We start from the raw sequence: 18,167 nt of genomic DNA, 5'->3' as shown, positions 1-18,167 counted from the left end.
TGGCTGTCCTCTGGGTGAATGCCTAATAGAGACGAGAGAGAGAGAGAGAGAGAGAGAGAGAGAGAGAGAGAGAGAGAGAGACAGAAGTAGTTTTTTTCCGACGTGCCGACTGGCGGACCTAGAGGCGTCTAGAGGCCGTCCTCGGCAGGCCAGACTAGGCCAGCGTCCGGAAGCGGTCGTTTTTGCGGGCGCCGCCGACTGCTCGCCGCTCACTGCGCGTCCATCTGGCCGCTCTGCCAAGGGTGTCCACGGCAGCGGCGGTGGAAGCGGCGGATTATCTGCAGAGCGAACGGATGGCGCAGCCGCCCAGGCCCACGTCACTCACTGGGGGCCGAGCGGAGTCCAAGCCACCGTCCGATCGCAGTGATATAGGTTTACGTGGTTCCCATAAGCAACTCGTAGCAAATCTCGGGATGGTTTCTCCAATAAAGTCTCAAACGACTCTTCTTTAGCAGATCTAGTACTCCGTGGAACAGTAAATTTACTTGCGCATTGCAGTACGCATTGCCTCTTTCTAAATGAAAAATTATTGTTGTTGGTGGACCTTTTTCTTTGTCAAAGCACTGCGACCCTGAAGAAGGCACACAGCCAACTCCTCAAGAACAGCTCCAAGGCAGTCGCCGATCCTGACGTGTCCAGCCACGGGCGAATTACCGCAACGTTATGAGCCTCATTCCACGTAGCACTACCAGAGACTGCAATAGCGTAGGACAGCGGCGCAACATTGCTGACTTACCTGCGACTTTCTTGAACGACTGCGGCGACGAAACATTTTTCCACCAACAGGACTAGAACGTCTACCACCTAAGATTACTGATTCACCAACAGTGAAAACTATGTCTTTAGTCGTGCGAGGGAATGACTAGTTCAGTGACGCTCGATCTAGCTTGTCAGAGCCCTGTAGCTGGCTGCGCACCTTGTGGGTGAATTAAATTAATCTCCAGTATTTTGACTACTGAGAGAGAAGATGTGATGGCGTACGGTTGCATACCAGTAGACTGCACGCTTATGTTGTTGCTTAAACGACGTTCTCTTCATACTATCTTGCATACACTATGTGATCAAAAACGTACGTTTTTCATATTAGGTGCGTTGTGTTGCCACTTACTGCCAGGTATTCCATATCAGCGACCTCAGTAATCATTAGACGCCACGAGAGAGCAGAATGCTCTGCTCTGCGGAACTCACTGACTTCGAACGTGGTCAGGTGACTGGGTGTCACTTGTGTCATACGTCTGTACGCGAGATTTCCACACTCCTAAACATTCCTAGGGCCAATGTTTCCGATGTGATATTGAAGTGGAAACGTGAATGGACACGTACAGCACAAATGCGTACAGGTCGACCTCGTCTGTTGACTGACAGAGACCGCCGACAGTTGAAGAGGGTCGTAATGTGCAATAGGCAGACATTTGTCCAGACCATCACACAGGAATTCCAAACTGCATCAGGATCCACTGCAAGTACTATGACAGTTAGGCGGGAAGTGAGAAAACTTGTATTTAATGGTCGAGCGGCTGCTCATAAGCCACACATCGCGCTGGTAAATGCTAAACGATGCCTCGCTTGGTGTAAGGAGCGTAAACATCGGACGATTGAACAGTGGAACAACGTAGTGTGGAGTGACGAATGTGGCGATCCGATGGCAGGGTGTGGGTACGGCGAATGCCCGGTGAACATCTTCCAGCGTGTGTAGTAGCAACAGTAAAATTCAGAGGCGGTGGTGTTATGGTGTGGTCGTGTTTTTCATGGAGGGGGCTTGCTCCCCTTGTTGTTTTGCGTGGCACTATCACAGCACAGCCCTACATTGATGTTTTAAGCACCTTCTTGCATCCCACTGTTGAAGGGCAATTCGGGGATGGCGATTGCATCTTTCAACACGATCGAGCACCTGTTCATAACGACAGCCTGTGGTGGAGTGGTTACACGACAGTGATATCCCTATAATGGACTGGCCTGCACAGAGTCTTGACCTGAATCCTATAGAACACATTTGGGAACGCCGACTTCGCGCCAGGCCTCAACGACCGAGATCCATATCTCTCGTCAGTGTAGCACTCCGTGAAGATTGGGATGCCGTTACCCAAGAAACCTTCCAGCACCTGATTGAACGTATGCCTGCGAGAGTGGAAGCTGTCATCAAGGATGAGGGTGGGCCTACACCACATGGAATTCCAGCATTACCGATGGAGGGCGCCACGAACTTGTATGTCATTTCCAGCTAGGTGTCCGGATGCTTTTGATCACATATTGTACTACATGCGTGTAAGAGTTTACTGTCACGCATTCGTCACATGATGACATTAAGCTCTCCGACTCACTTTCATTATGGAGCACTAGACTGCAAGCAGGCATACTGTAACTGTATCAATAAAGGGAATACTGCACTCATACAATGAAGGCTTTCACGATCGGATGTTTCAGCTGCCGAGAATTCTTCCGGGTTGTATGGCCGTGGTCCATGGAACTCTTCTATCCCTGATGTTTCGTCCAAAGCTGCGTTGGACATCTTCGAAGGTGCTCCTGGTTGTGCTGAGTCTTGCCAACTGACGAGTCGGACGTCGAAGAACTGCCTAAATACCGTGGAAAGTAGGCGTGGTCTTTTCTGTTAAATTATCCGCATGTTTATATATTTCGATGGCTTCTCTATATAGTCGTGGATAATAGTTCGTCAGAAGAAGCTATGAAACTCAGCGATGGCGCTATAGAATCGGTGACAAGTTTTATCTTCGAATGATCGATAGTTATATTTTATCCCTGACAAGGTTTATATTTGCTATCAGGTGAAATCCAGACGACGCCTACTTTTCACGATATTTAGGCCGTTCTTCGACGTCCGACTCGTCAGTCGGCAAGATTCAGCACAACCAGGAGCACTTCCGAAGATGTCCAACGTAGCTTTGGACTAAACGTCAGGGATAGAAGAGTTCCATGGACCACGGCCATACAACCCGGAAGAATTCTCGGCAGCTGAGTACTGCACTGCTTACGTTCTACATATACACGCTTTATTCCCCAGCGCGAAACAGTTACACTTAAGCAATAACTCTCTAACATCTTGACGGCAGGAAAAACTTTCCCATTGGGGCTGGACATATGCCACCGGATCTGTCGATCAGAAACAACACACACCTTTATTTATCAGGGATACGGATGTATTTGGAGTGTAACTCTGTGCAATAGTGAAATGTGAAGCTCTTAAAATGTGGTACTATGGAAGTATGCTGAAGATTAGCTGGGTAAATTGAATCATTAATGACGTACTAAAGCGAGATGAAGGCAAAAAATAAAGAACGTATGGCACAGTCCAAGAATCGTCGATTTCGTATTGGAAGAAAGGGAGGGGAGGAGTAAAATTGTAGAGGCAGACCAAGGTTCGAATTCAGTAAGCAGAGTCAAATGAATGCAAAGATAAAGAGACTTTCACGGGATACAGTATCATGGAGACTTGTATCAAACTAGATTTCGGACTGAAGACCACAAAAAGAACAACAACAAAAATGGTTCAAATGGCTCTGAGCACGATGGGACTTAACTTCTGTTATCAGTTCCCTAGAACTTAGAACAACTTAAACCTAACTAACCTAAGGACATTACACATACCCATGCTCGAGGCAGGATTCGAACCTGCGACCGCAGCGGTCGCACGGTTCCAGGCTGTAGCGCCTAGAACCGCTCGGCCACCCCGGCCGGCAACAACAACAACAACAACAACAACAAAGGATTCCATGTTAGAATACCTTACCATTCGTCTTGTTAGTACGTTAGTACAACGTTCATTTTCCTTGCTCGGTTCAGATACCTCGTTACAGACTTCTTAGTTCACATTCCAACCTGGTTTGTTACGAGTTGTCATCAACGGCATTTACTGTTTCTACATTATCAAATGTAGAGACAGTAAATGCCCTTGACACATCTTTTATAAATGCTGATGGGTAAACTGCACGAAACGCAAAATGGGGAACTTTCTGACTCTCAGTTGTACAAAACATGCAATATGTAACCGTTCTTCATAAACTATTATCCTTTATCACATATAATTTTCGTGACTGCCTCTGAAAACGAGTGGAAACACGGTCGGTAATTTGGTGTAACCGCTTCGACTAGTGATGCTGATGATCAATGGTAGTATTGGCAAATGTCGTAAGTTCCTACACTCATCCGCAATGTTTCAGCTTACTTGCTGGGCTATCTGACCCACGTGCAGAGATAGCCAGTTTTACATTCAGTACATCCCTGGGCCGCCGTGCCTTGGCGGTGTCCCGGGATCAGCCGCTGTGACTCAGCCACCGGCTCCAGACTTTTTAACACTGCGCCGTCGCCTGTTCGCCATTTTACATCTTAATTTTCGCAGTTATTTTGCACACATCTCACTCTGATTAATAGAGTCAGAGTCCCATCTACAGCAGTGCGCGAGTCAGGAACAATTTTGCTCAAAACTGAAGTATGTACGTCAGCACTACGTTGATATGAGAACACGGACGGAACACAATGTATCAGTCTCAGAAAGAAAGCAAGGCACTAAAACCATGTACTAATTACACTATTGAGAAAATAATACAAATAAGGTATCAGGAATGGAGCACCAGTTGATTATGTGTGCAAAAACCGTATGAAGATGGGAAGGCAAAGTGTAACAGCGCACCGATGTAAAACAAAACTATTTTACAGTGGGTAAAAATGATCCATCATAATAATGGAAACACCTGAACGACGCGACTATTAAGGGCTTCGAACTACATCTTGCAATCTTCAGGTTACGTTGGATAGAGGTACCTGTGTTTTAGAGCAAGTCTCTATCGCAAGACTATGTTCCACTTCGGGAATAAAATCGATATCGTGGGAAGCACGTAGTCACTTGAAGTGTTCACATATATCTTTCCTGTAGTTCTAACCTGAAAAATAAGAGTAGGAACAACTGAATGTCACGTGACTATGGCACAGTAGGCTTAACTGCGTGTTGTGCAAACATAAAACCAACTTTTTGTTGCAAAAAATGTGGGAACATTTCTCGTTGTGCCATATTACGATCTTGCAACCAATTTATACTGCATGATTTCAATATTCATTAGAGGCTTAGAAACTGCCACCCGACTACTCAATTTGCAGCAGGTCGCAGACCTTGTCATGAATGACCAGAGTTTCCATCTCTCAAAGATGCAGAGTTGCAGATACGAGAGCTGCCATTACTTTGACAACCGCCTTTGCTCCTCGTACAACCTGAGCTTACCGAGAAGAAATAGCCATCCTGGTTTTCGGGAGGCTTTCACTGATCAAGTGACCTTGGTTATGCAAAAATCTCCGAAACAAGCAGTGATAAAATGAGTGCTCAACCTCTGCCACAGAACTTAAATGTTCAAGCTTCAACTCTTTTTATATCAGTTACTGGAGATGTTTCAGTCCGACTGTTTGATATTTTTTTAGGGCATCGGACACCTAGATTAGGCAGTTACTTGAGGCGCAAACTTACTCCCTAGTACATGCGTCGATAATTAGAGTCTCAACCGTGTAGCCTACGACACATGGCCTATGTACTTCGTTCACACTAACACAAAACAGTCCTGTCGAGAAGTTATGAAAGTGATTCAGGTTACACTAGTATGGAACATTCGATTTTACTCGTTCGTTGATTGCAAATCATTTTAACAAGATTTCTAACCGCATTCGTATAGCTCATACATCATCATATACTCATCATTCACGATATAAAACGAGTTACCCATTGCCATTTTATTCTGTACGGTCTCCTTTCCAACATTAAACGATTCATAATCGATTAATTATTGTTTTTGAAACAATTCCCATGATCGTGCTCTCGTGTATATTCGCGTCCTGCTCGCGTGATGGTTTTGGGTGCGGCTCGAGGGCGATTGAATCACTGCCTTCCGCCAACAGAACTCTAGGCGTCAACCCGCACCTTCCAGAAGTACGGGGCATCCCCGTCAACGGTCCCTTTGTGCCGTAGCAAAGAGGCGCGCTGAGCTGCAGCCAAGAATCGTAAGGGAGAGAGTTTATACGTCGAATGCCGGGTCGACACCTGTACCCTTACAAAGGCTAACTTCCGTCTTAAGGTGTACTGAAGTCGATGACCGAACTATTCCCACAAACACAAAAAAGGTACATCACTATTTATCCATTTACGGGAATACTTCAGTTAGTCATGTTACCATACTGATGATAGAAGATCCGAAATATGTGGTGTTGTAAATAAATTGATTCAGTAATAGAGGCTAAACATTCCCTTTTTCACTGCTTATTCTCAGGCTACCATAGCACTCACCGTCCGCTCCGATAGCTGAATGGTCAGCGTGACTGATTGCCGTCCTAAGGGCCCGGGTTAGATTCCCGGGCGGGTCGGGGATTTTCTCCGATCAGGGACTGGGTGTTGTGCTGTCTTCATCATCATTTCATCCCCATCTGGCGCGCAGGTCGCCCAATGTGGCGTCGAATGTAATAAGATCTGCACCGAGGCGGCCGGACCTGCCCCACAAGGGGCCTCCCGACCAATGACGCCAAACGCGCATTTTCATTTCCATAGCACCCATCGCTTCTTCCTCTTCTCAAAATGGGTAAGAAAACATTCTTAATTCAGTTCCATGATCGTAAGTTACAATGAATAATGACTTGGTTCTATTAGTGTCGACCATATTTAAATACCTTTACTAAAATACGCTGGTGCCAAAACATGCGCGTGCTTGAGTAGAGATACCTGCAGATGGTGTTATTCGACTGACACCAGTTATCATGTACCGTAGCCGGCTATTAAAGCCAGGAATGAAGAACCTTTGCAACAATCTCTGGCTCGCTGTCATCCGCCAAAGTGTTGTTGCCACGTTTTATACCGACCACGCTAGTTGCCTCTGTTGTTCGTTGTGGAAGGATGGAGGGTAGGGTGGGTGGGGGAGGAGGGGGGGGGGAGCGAGTGGGACGATTAGTAGAATCTTGTCCGTTTTCCCCTTACGCAGCTCTGGTGTCGCACATATCGTAACACTGAACACTGATGTAACTTGTAGCTTCCACTTCTGTTCCTTGCTGGTGCATGCAACGGTGATCAACAAACGATGTCAACCTCTAGGACGGTAACGACAGGTCATCCACCGCTGTACAACAAATTATTCTAAACATTTGTACGTAGTTAAATGCTGAACTTCACAGGACACTGTGCGCCCGTCTGTTCCCACTAGCCCAACTCCAGCTTTTAATGAGAGTACAGGGACGTAAGTGGTCCCGTCACAGATGACATCTGCCGCCTGTCTGGGTACCTGCGCGCAGGAGTTGTCCCAGTGTTGATGCTCACTGTAAGCCGTAGCCTTGTAATCGATTTCATGTGTGCTGCTGCTACTGCTGGCCAGTTTAAAACAACTGAATGCCACTAAAAATCACTTCCTTTGCAAGGCAGCTAGGCCGCTGCAGTGAGGTGGTGTTTCCTACGGCTCTGCAGGTTAAACAGTCACTACAAGGAAAGTAACATCAGTCTTTTGCTGGGACGTGGAGAGAGCGCACGGGAATGAGGTAGGAGAGGAGAGGGGATGGAAGTGGTGCCTACGACCTGTGATAAAGTCAGCACTAGAATTTGGAATTGAGTTCCAGGTGGACCTAGAGTGTTTCATGGAATGTGAGTAGGGTACAGGCACTCGCCCACACGCTGCAGTTACACACCATCTGCATCTTGGGGGAAGGCCTCGACTCACACCTCGCCAGGAAGGCAATGTCGGATTTTCCTGCTCTCCCCATTAGGAGTGATTTGAGATTTTTGTTTTGGTTTTCCATCATGAAAACACACATTCAAATTGACCACCTTGCTTTTCTATTTCCTACGAATGAAAAACAAAGAAATTAATAAAAAGCGACAATGACGCCTGCGTATAACTTGACGAATGCACGTTCACGTATGCTCCTCTTAGAACAAGTAATCTTCTGTTCTTTACAGCCAAAGAAAAGTAAAACATAACAACAGAAGAAGTATTGCTCTGGAACACGTAGTATGATAGCAGTAAAACAGTAGAGAAGTACTAGATCGCCGACCTAGATAAGAGCGACTGTCACCGATTTCTTTTATTTCACGATAAAAAATATTTTTCCGTTGTTGGACAGAGATCTAATGAAGATCTGTGTTTTCGAAACTGGTAGTGAAGAAAAAGAATTTATTCAATCTCAAGCTTACCCTGGTGATCTCGATTTTCTTTTGGTACTTATTGTTTGTAAGTATAAGGAGGTTGTTTGTGTTGTTGCCACGGATGATAATTAGACGAAATATTTATCTGGATTTGTAGGTGGTGGGTCTTTGAGGTACAGCGATACGCGAACACGAGAAGTAAGTTTAAACAGTTTTACTAACAAAAAGCTGATTATAAAACATGCACGCTATGCGCACCCATCATCACTGTGTCTGACATCCTAACAGCGGCTAGTTACGGTCGTATCGAAAGGCTCCATGGTGAGCTAAGAAGAGAGACATATTCGCGCCCGAGGCCGCGCTAGTAATACGGCGCGCTGCCGACGGCGGCCACTGGCTTACTCCCGCGTCGCACTGCGGGCGGACACACGTGTACTGACCAAGCAAATTGTCAGCATTCAGACAGCTCGGCTGGCGAGCGCATGTTACTTACCGTACGGCCCCGTACAACCTGTAGACCCTTACATAGGGCATCATCTAACTAAAAGTTACTCTGTGAATGAGTGCAATGAAACTGTCACGTTATACCAACAAGGCGACGCCACGACGTTGGGACCACAGATTTACTTCATACTTTGTGCACCTTTAGTAGGCGGTAGACGCGTGGTGTAAGGCGCCTTGCCACGGTTCGCGCGGCTCACCCTGTCAGAGGTTCGAGTCCTCCCCCGGGGCCTGGGTGTGTGTGTTGTCCTTAGCGTAAGTTAGTTTAAGTTGGATTAAGTAGTGAGTAAGCCTAGGGACTGATGACATCAGCAGTTTGGTCCCACAGGAACTTGCCACCACCACCACCACCCAACACCACCACCACCACCACCACCACCACCACCACCTTTAGTAGGCGATTAAAACAACATAATGTGCAACTAGTAAGGTGTATTACTCTCGCATTTCCGAGAAAACCGCAAGAGAAATTTTTCGCATGTATTATGTAACTGGTGTATCTGTGCGTAGGCGCCGGACGTTAGAGTTCATGGTGGTCAACTCGTTAGCATTCGAACTCCGTAAGACGAACGTGTGTGAAGTGACGGTTCGACGCACTCTCAGACCTTCATTTTTGTAGTACAAATGTAAATTCTGTGATGTTCAAAAAATTTGCACCTGTGCTATTCGTTCTTGCTACATTAGCAACGTCTCTCCGCTACATAGGTTAACTGCCAAATGGCGCCTGTCTGTGTCGAAGTGCAAAGACTTTCCGGGTACCTTACCAGATTGCATGTATATGGCATTTCACAAATCACAACAGGCATACATTTGTGGGAAAGCTCTATGCGTTTCTTCATTTATTCGTCGATAGTTGTAAATATGTTTGTTCTAATAATTAAATTTAATTAAAATTGGTAAGTAGCCAAGTAACAAGAAATTCACTAAATCTTCATGGAAATATACATAGTTTTTTAAAAAATTACATTAGCTCTCAAAGGTCATATAAATTAAATAATATGACCAGTGATTAAAGAAATATAAATTACAATTCACGTGTGAGTGTGAGCCGAACCGTCGATTCAAACATGTTTATCTTAGGACGCTCGAACGCAAACCATTTGATCACCATGGACTGTAAGTAGGTTGTTTAGGTTTTTATGCTGGTAACTCCACGTAGCGACCTTGCCAGCATCCATATGAAACATCCCCTTAGAAAAAATTTATAAATGACAGTGCTGGAAAACCTCTATGTTATTTGATTTTCAAACAGCTGAGCAAAACTGAACGTACTAAGACATTTCTCTCTTTACTTATTCTGATCAACACTAAACTGACAAACAATATTTTTAGCGCAACGCAATCTGACTTTGAATAATCCCTACAAGAGAATGGCCCTGACTAACGATAGCCTATATCTTTCATGACTCACTTACCTCACAACAATCTTCGTTACTCGAACTACTGCAATACAGGGAGCGCCCATACTGACAGCTAAATAAAAGATTCAAACTACTGAAGGCACTAACTACTGATAGGCATAGTTAGGAAATGAAAGATTTTGATAGAGAACAAACAATGTATTTACCTTAATAGTGTTCAAAAGTCAAAATATATATATCAGTTGATGACATCCAGTCTTACAAATTTACTGTCTCTGATGGACACACGTCCAGATCATCCGCTCTCAAAACTCCGTCATCTCTCTCCCCACATCCACCACTGCTGGCGGCTCACCTCCAACTGCGCAACGCTATGCGCTGTTCACATCCAACTGCCCAACACTACAATAGCGAATGTTCCAACAGTGCCAACCAGCCACAGACTGCACACAGCACAGCCAGTGATTTTCATACAGAGCGCTACGTGGCGTTACCAATATAAAAACCTAAACAGCCTACTTAAAGGACTCTTGACAGCCAATGCTAACAAAGATATGTCCATTACGTAATAGACGCGAAAAAATTCTCTTGCGGTTTTCTCGGAATGCCAGAGTAGTGCACTTTGCTACTTGCACATTACGTTGTTTTAATGGCCCACTGAAGATATACAAAGTTTGAAGCAAACTTGTGATCCCAACGTCGTGGTCTCCCCTTGTAAGTTCTACTGGAAGTGCCTGACCGTTAATCTCATTAGACCAGATCTATCGATGGGTAATTTAGGCTAATATCTTGTTGAGGAGGTTCTAATAACAAATATTGTGTAATGTGCAAATGGCACACACAAACATGACAGTGAACATAAGGGGCAGGTTAGAGCTTTCAGCCGACACTAATTTTCTTTCTTGAAACACATCAAAGGAACAGAAGTTAAGTTAGTCCTCATTCGATATAACGCTGCGAACAGCTTTGGTAACCAATTTAATAAGTATCATTTGTATGCCGCCACACGCTCTCCACTTCACGGTCAGATCTCGTTTGTGAAAGTTTCTTTTCACCCCAGGCCCTTGTTCGGCTTGGACTTGACATTTAGCAGAATTAAGGAATTCCCGGTCATAAAAATACTTTAGAAGTACCAGAATCAGGACACGACACGACACGTCAGCGCTCATCGCTATTCCCCGAGATGTGGCCACCGTCCTGTGGGCAGGAAGTACTGGGGGCCAGCAGACAGATCTAGGCACGCGCTCCTCAGCGCCGCTAAGTGGATGAGGCGGCCCGTAAACACAGGGCCCGGCTCGGCGCGGCGTGGCGGCACAGTTCCGGCAACGCCCACCAGACAGCAGCCCGACAGCTCCGCGCACGCGCACTACAGTCCGGTCACGGCCGCTCGTGAGATAAAATGAGTCTTACAGGGTTCCGGCGACTCGAAATACTTCCGCACACGATTGGGAAATATTGCTGGGGAGCAGTCATGATCATCCCTTTGTTTATGACGAGTTAAATGTCTGGCAAAAAACTGGAACAAAGTGTAATTCAATTAAGACAGCCGCAAGACAATGTCGTCGCTGACACTTGAACGTCATACTAAAAAGAAGTCCCTGTGTAATTCTTCCAAGCAAGTACTACTTCCTCTTTCAGCCAAGAGACGCTACTCTTGAATCTTTTTCACTCGCCAGCCTTCCTATAGCCTCCACTCATCGATTGAGACTCGCATCGGCCGGGGCATTTCAACACCACACGCACGTAACGGCAAGAGAAAATTTGGAAACGATAAGTTCCTTTGGGAACTGCTACTTGTTATTGCTATGTCTCAATGTCCGAGTGATAAAGAGAAACCTACTAGTGGTTAACAGAATTGTTATAATTACAGACTGCACCTGTACGCTGTGCTGTCCTCAAGTTTCATTGTTAACCCTCGTCTCTGCATAATCACATCGAATTCGTTCGCACCTGCAGGTAGGCAACTTATTTGCCAGATTCGCAAAGCGGGCTGCTTTCGCGCCTACTCGGGAACGTCGTGTATACGACTTGCATCCTCAAATTAACGCTTGCCAGTCACAAATGAAGCCCATGTTGAGCATCTGTGGTGTGGTTTACAAACTTGCAGAGAGGTTCTGTCCACTGACATGTGTCAATTTCTGTTTGTCTGGTAGTTTTTGTGCAATCGTCTTACGAAACCCTGAAAGTACTTACGAATAATCGTGTGAGCTAACTCCCCCTGCCCCGACGTATGCCGGCCGTTGTGGCCGCGCAGTTCTAGGCGCTTCAGGCTGGAACCGTGCGACCGCTACGGTCGCATGTTTGTATCCTGCCTGGAGCATGGATGTGTCTGATGTCCTTAGGTTGGTTAGGTTCAAGTAGTTCTAAGTTATAGGGGACTGATGACCTCAGATGTTCAGTCCCATAGTGCTCAGAAACATTTGAACCATTTTTTTTTCCGACCTTCCCTAGAGGTCATAACCCAGGCACGAGTCCCCAGCAACCCTCACAGCTGGGCTTCTAGCCCGCTCTCTCCCAGACTTTACAGTAGCCGTCTGGTAGACAGTTTTAATCTACCAAGAGTTCTCAAAACAGTGCACATTCCTTCGCTATATAGGTTCCTTGGTATAGTGTCTGTACTACTAATGGTTAACCTGGTTCATGGTTCATTGTGTACGGTTCTGGATGTGGGTTTCAATTTAAGTAAGGTGTTAAAGCACTACACATCAAAACCTCGGTGGCCATGGCATCCATCGGAACTAGAAAACCCTGAGAGAATGTGAGTTTGATAAAATTACATAGTGAGCTCCGAAAAGCAAATAAGCGTCGAAGCGCATAGCGGGTCCGGGAGGTTAATGAGGTTATAAACAGCGGCTCGACACCAGCGGTACATTATATTCTGTTTGGAGTGCAAGCGACGAGTACACTTAACGCAGCTCTGACAAAACGGGTGGTTCGGTTGTCCAAATAATATGAGGAAAAAACTTAAACAACAACTCGGCTGATCACCCGAAAGTACACCATCTGTATTACTAGAAGACTAAAACGATCACACAGTTCCAGTTGTAGGTTGCCTATCAAGAGGATTCCAAGGGCAACAAGTATTTGATTTTCAGTATTTCATTATTTAACGAGTTTAAAAATTTCAGTTTCCCTGAGAATCTAATTGTGAAGAGGTATAATCTTATGATAAATGACAGGCATTACAGTTAGAAACTGTGCATAAGCCTTGAGTCAGCGTAAATTACTCCGACTACATTCATCCACTATTTAAGAATGAGTGCACTTAGCGACATCCAAGAAACTTCAAACATAATTTCGAAACGTTTCTAAACTTTCGCTCGCTTAGACGCTTAAAAGTCAAATATTTAGCAAAGTCTGTCATTTGTGAAGTTATCAGACACTTGAAGCTTTTTTATGCATGGAAGGTCGATGCTTTAAAGAATCGGGCGGTTCACTGGTTATTTGACACCAAGGGGTTCGTTCGCTTGCATTATCGGGAACGTTCCCTTTCTTCGTGGACATTGACCTCTCTTTTCCGATAGTCATGACTGTTGCATCTTACGTATGACTGCTTAGTTTAATTCACTGTAATAGGTGTCTGTAGAGTGTGCTGTATTGCGTTATGTGTCTCGATGACGACAGGAAGAGAAGTGAAGAGATAAAGCCTGCTGCTAACACGTACTGAACTCCTCAGGAACAGCACCCAAGAGATGAGGAAGCACGTTGTGATTACCCGATAGACGGATCAAGAGGTGTCTCCCCCGAAACACCACTTCGAAATTGGGTATTCAATCTGCAGCATTAGTGACCTTTTTATTCGTCAGGAAATGTATGCTTTAACCTCTGCACCCCTTGGTGGCGTTGAAAGTCTTTTGCAATACCAATAAACCTATAAACCTATCTGTGGGCCGACTACCATCTACGAGCTACCTATGGAACTCCTGTAGAAATAACGTTTGGAAAAAATGACGTACTGTCCACAGGGACTAAGTGATTTACTGATTACGAGCATTTCACAATGCCACAACTGACTCCGACCTACCATTGCTTGCCTTCAGACTATCAGTAAATAGAAAGAGGAGACAAAGTGTCACTGTAGAATTTATATAATCTGCGAAGTGTTAAAAAAAAAAGAATAAAATCATACCTGAAGGCACTAGTTGCAAGCGCTCATATAACGTTCCCGTTGCGGTGTCAGCATATTGCGCTAAATATTTTCATATCATGTGCCTATCAGTTACTACCCTAACCATAACATCTCTCCTTTAACACACCTTTAGTACTGACTTTTAAAAATTGGATTAAAAATTTTAAAACTGTTAAAAAATTATGTCACATAACTCTAATGAGCGTAACCATGAATCTGCCGAAGCAGCATTCTTTTCGTGACCTGTCTGAATATGATTTCACCTCGTGTACAAAACATCGCCCTCTACATACTGTGACCTTTAGTATTGTTGACAACGGAACGTGAACCTTATTATAGCCAACTGCGGTGTGTGCCCTCAGATATGATTTTATCTTCTTTTATCATTACGCAGATAATTATATGTTAGATTTTTATAGATTCTGCAATCTGAGCAGCACTGTTAGATGGTTTGCAAATGATGCTGTCATTTATCGTCTAGTACAATCATCAGATGATGAACACCAATTTCAAAATGATTTAGATAAGATACCTGCATGGTGCGAAAAGTGATAGTTGATCCTAAATAATAGAAAGTGTGAGGTCACCCATATGAGTACTAAAAGAAATCGCACAAATCCAAAGGATGTCAGTGCAACTAAATATCTAGGAATTACAGTTACGGACAACTTAACTGGAACGAGTGCATAGATGTTGCTGTGGACAACGCAAACCAAAAACAGGTTATCAGCAAATACTTGGAATAGGCAATAGGTTCCTAACTGTGCGGTGTGGGAACCTTCACAGCTTGGACTGACAGAGAACATCAAAAAAGTCCAAAGAAGGGCAGCTCATTTTGTATTATCGCTATATACGGGAGTCAGGATAACGGATATGATACGAAAGTTTGGGTGACAATCATCAAAAAAAGAACGTTTTAGTTTACAGCGACATTTTTTCACGAAATTTCAATCTCCATCTTTCTCCTCCGAATGCGAAAATACTCGTATTTTGCTGACACTCACCCAAATAGAGAGAAATTTTATCATTGTAATGAGAAAACTCAGGGCTCGCACGGCAAGATTTAAGTGTTCGTTTTAGCCGCGTGCTGTTAGAGAGTGGAAGGTAAGGAAACGGTTCGAAAGCACTAAACTACAGCTACTTATGGAGATCCAGAGTGGGCCGTATTTACAGTATGGCAGCGAAACTAGGTACATATGCTAATAAGTTAATGCGAGATCAATTTCCTCTGAAAAAAATTAGTTCCAATTTAGACCACCAGGTGAAAACCTGGTGCTGTGACTGCAAGAAAGTCTTATAGAAATGTTTGCGTTAATAAGTTAATGCGAGATCAATTTCCTCTGAAAAAAATTATTTCCAATTTAGACCAGGTGCAAACTTGGTGCTGTGACTGTAAGAAAGCCTTATAGAAATGTTTGCGTATAGAATGGATTACGAACTGCTGGGCAGAAAAGGTCAAACAAAGAGAACGATATAATGTTGATTTCATTATTGACCGTCACTCACACAGTTTTTTAGTGTGAGCACCGGAGAAGTCAATGAGATGCTATACAGTGCCCGATTGGTACTTGATGACCAAAACTGGAACAAATTTTTTTCAGCGAAAATCGGTTCCGCGTTAACGCATTAGGAAATCCACAACGTTTTGCTGCTATACGATAATTACAGCCCAAACTGGACCTCCGTGAGCAGCTGCACTTTGATTAGAATCACCTGGTAGTTCGATACACCCTCTGCCAGGTTCTTAAGTGTCAATTGCAAAGTAGCATGTAGATGTAGAAGAATTCTTTGCCTCTTCTCTTTATCTGTTGGCAGTCTGAAAATGGCCTCTGGCTGACTGAAAATATTTATAATATTATGAAGTGCTTACACGATTGTCTCGTATAAAAAATAGAATGAAGAATGAAAGAACGTAAATGACGATTGCTGATATACGCGAGTGACTTGAAACGTCAGCGGCAAGAAATGGCAAATAATGAAAAATTAATTGAGTTTATGCTTTATTTTATGACTTACGACTACGAAACAAAGAATAGATTTCAAAAGCATGCCTTAGTACACTGGATTCGCATTCGGGAGGACGACGGTTTAATCCCGCGTCCGGCCATCCTGATGTAGGTTTTCCGTGATTTCTGAAAAACGCTTCAAGCAAATGCCACGATGGTTCCTGTGAAAGGACACGGCCTATTTCCTTCCCCATTCTTCCATAATCCAATGAGACCGATGACCTCGCTGTTTGGTCTCCTCCCCCAAATCAACCCGATCGAAGGCGTGCCCGCGCTAGAAGTCCGACAATGTGTCATTTGCCGACGAGTGCACTCAGAACGGTAAAAGGGAAACCTGCGCCGGCGAGATGCCTGCGTGCAGCTGCACTAGCCGACCACGATGTTATTGCAAAAGGCCTCTCGTGGCCGTTACCGGGAACTCGCGGTGACTTTACAGTGAGACTAAGGAAAAGGTATCGCACTGTGAATTATTTCAAGACAGTTGCATATATACTGTCAAGTGGTGCAGGGCATCAGCGTGAAATATCACGATATAAATCCACGGTAAGCCGACCGAAGCGCCCTCGCTCTCAGGTGCAATAGTACAGTGGTCGAGTAATAACGTCACGGTTAGTCCTCGGGGCAGCGCCTGTTGTGACTGTGGCTGCGGGTTGGCTCCGGCGTGATAGCGGCGCGAGAGCACGCCGTGTTTACTGCGGGCGCGGCCCCCTAACTCAGGCCGCGTAATGAGCCCGCCTGCGAGTGTGTATATCAGTCCACGGGAGAGCCGAGGACGGCGGCGCGGTCGTTCTTTAGCGCTGCCACCGTCTGAACTGAGTGGACGGCGGCGAGCGGAGATCACAGGTCGACGGCGGTCACCGCCTCTTACTCACTTCTTATGGCGACTGCGCACTTTTTGTGGCACTCGACAGCTACCGCTTGGTTATAATTAAAGTGCCACTACTCGAGGAGGTCCATTGCAGACTGTAATTATCCTATGGCAGCCAAACTTGGCACATACGCTAACGCGTTAATGCGGAATCGATTTACGCTGGAAAAAAATTAATGAAATTACAATTAAATGAAAACCATTAGCCGCTTACAGGCGTTGACATATATCAACGGGGACAGATGAAAATGTGTTCCCCGAGCGGGACTCGAACCCGGGATCTCCTGCTTACATGGCAGACGCTCTATCCATCTGAGCCACCGAGGACACAGGAGATCCTGGGTTCGAGACCCGGTCGGTGCACACATTTTCATCTGTCCCCGTTGACGTATATCAACGCCTGTAAGCAGCTAATGGTTTTCATTTCATTGTAATTTAATTCTAACGAGCTGCTTGGTCACCGATACCATCTTAGTATATATAAAAAAATTAAAATCCCTACTTTGGCCACCCCCTGGAAATCTGGCGCTGTACATCGTTTGCATGACGGTCTGACATTCAGGCTGTTATTTGACAGTCCATAATGTGAGTGAAAAAGTGGCTATAGAGAAGAAAACAGCGTGTTGTTAGTGAGACTCTTTTATGTGAACCGCAGAAATTACAGGGCTGAATTGAAGGGGTATCCCCGACTGAGAGGTCTGAGGTGGTTTAAATAAGATGATAAAGAAATTCTAAAACACGTGTGACCTTGGTGTAGCATCAGCAAGAGGAAGGCGTCCTATCCCGGTGGAAGTTATTGACGGGGTTGCTGTTCCTGTAACTTACCATGCAGCACGTTCCCCGGGTAGGGCTAAAGCTCGTCCAGTGTCACGAGACTTGTCCATCCCATGGTCAACAGTACGGAAAGCTTTGTAGTCTGTTTTACACTGGTACCCGTACAATATCCAGACGGTGTAGCAACTGAAACCTCATGATACGCCACAACGTTTCGAATTTGCTCTTTGGTTTCTGGCACGGATCGAAGTTGATGACAAATGGCCGGGCAGTATTCTACGGACTGAGGGGTCACATTTTACACTACAGGGTGCAGCGGATACAGAGAACTGCCACATGTGGGGTACTGTTAAAACGTGTGTTGTGCACGAAGAGCCATTGCGCTCGCCGTATGTTACTGTATGATGTGGAT

The 18,167-nt window shown here is 45.1% G+C and overlaps 1 protein-coding gene and 1 non-coding gene across 3 annotated transcripts in view; both read right to left on the bottom strand.

The window, feature by feature from the left end:
- Nucleotides 1-18,167, bottom strand: part of LOC124715789 (matrix metalloproteinase-2-like) — a 912,762-nt gene that overhangs the window by 378,542 nt on the left and 516,053 nt on the right. The window lies entirely within an intron of this gene.
- On the bottom strand, nt 17,235-17,308 carry Trnat-ugu. Its single transcript has one exon. It is a non-coding gene; the product is annotated as a tRNA-Thr (tRNA).

This window comes from Schistocerca piceifrons, chromosome 1 (genome assembly GCF_021461385.2).
Source record: "Schistocerca piceifrons isolate TAMUIC-IGC-003096 chromosome 1, iqSchPice1.1, whole genome shotgun sequence".
Classification (NCBI taxonomy): domain Eukaryota; kingdom Metazoa; phylum Arthropoda; class Insecta; order Orthoptera; family Acrididae; genus Schistocerca; species Schistocerca piceifrons.
Note: the sequence above shows the minus strand (reverse complement) of the source record. Positions and strands in the feature narration are given on the sequence as shown.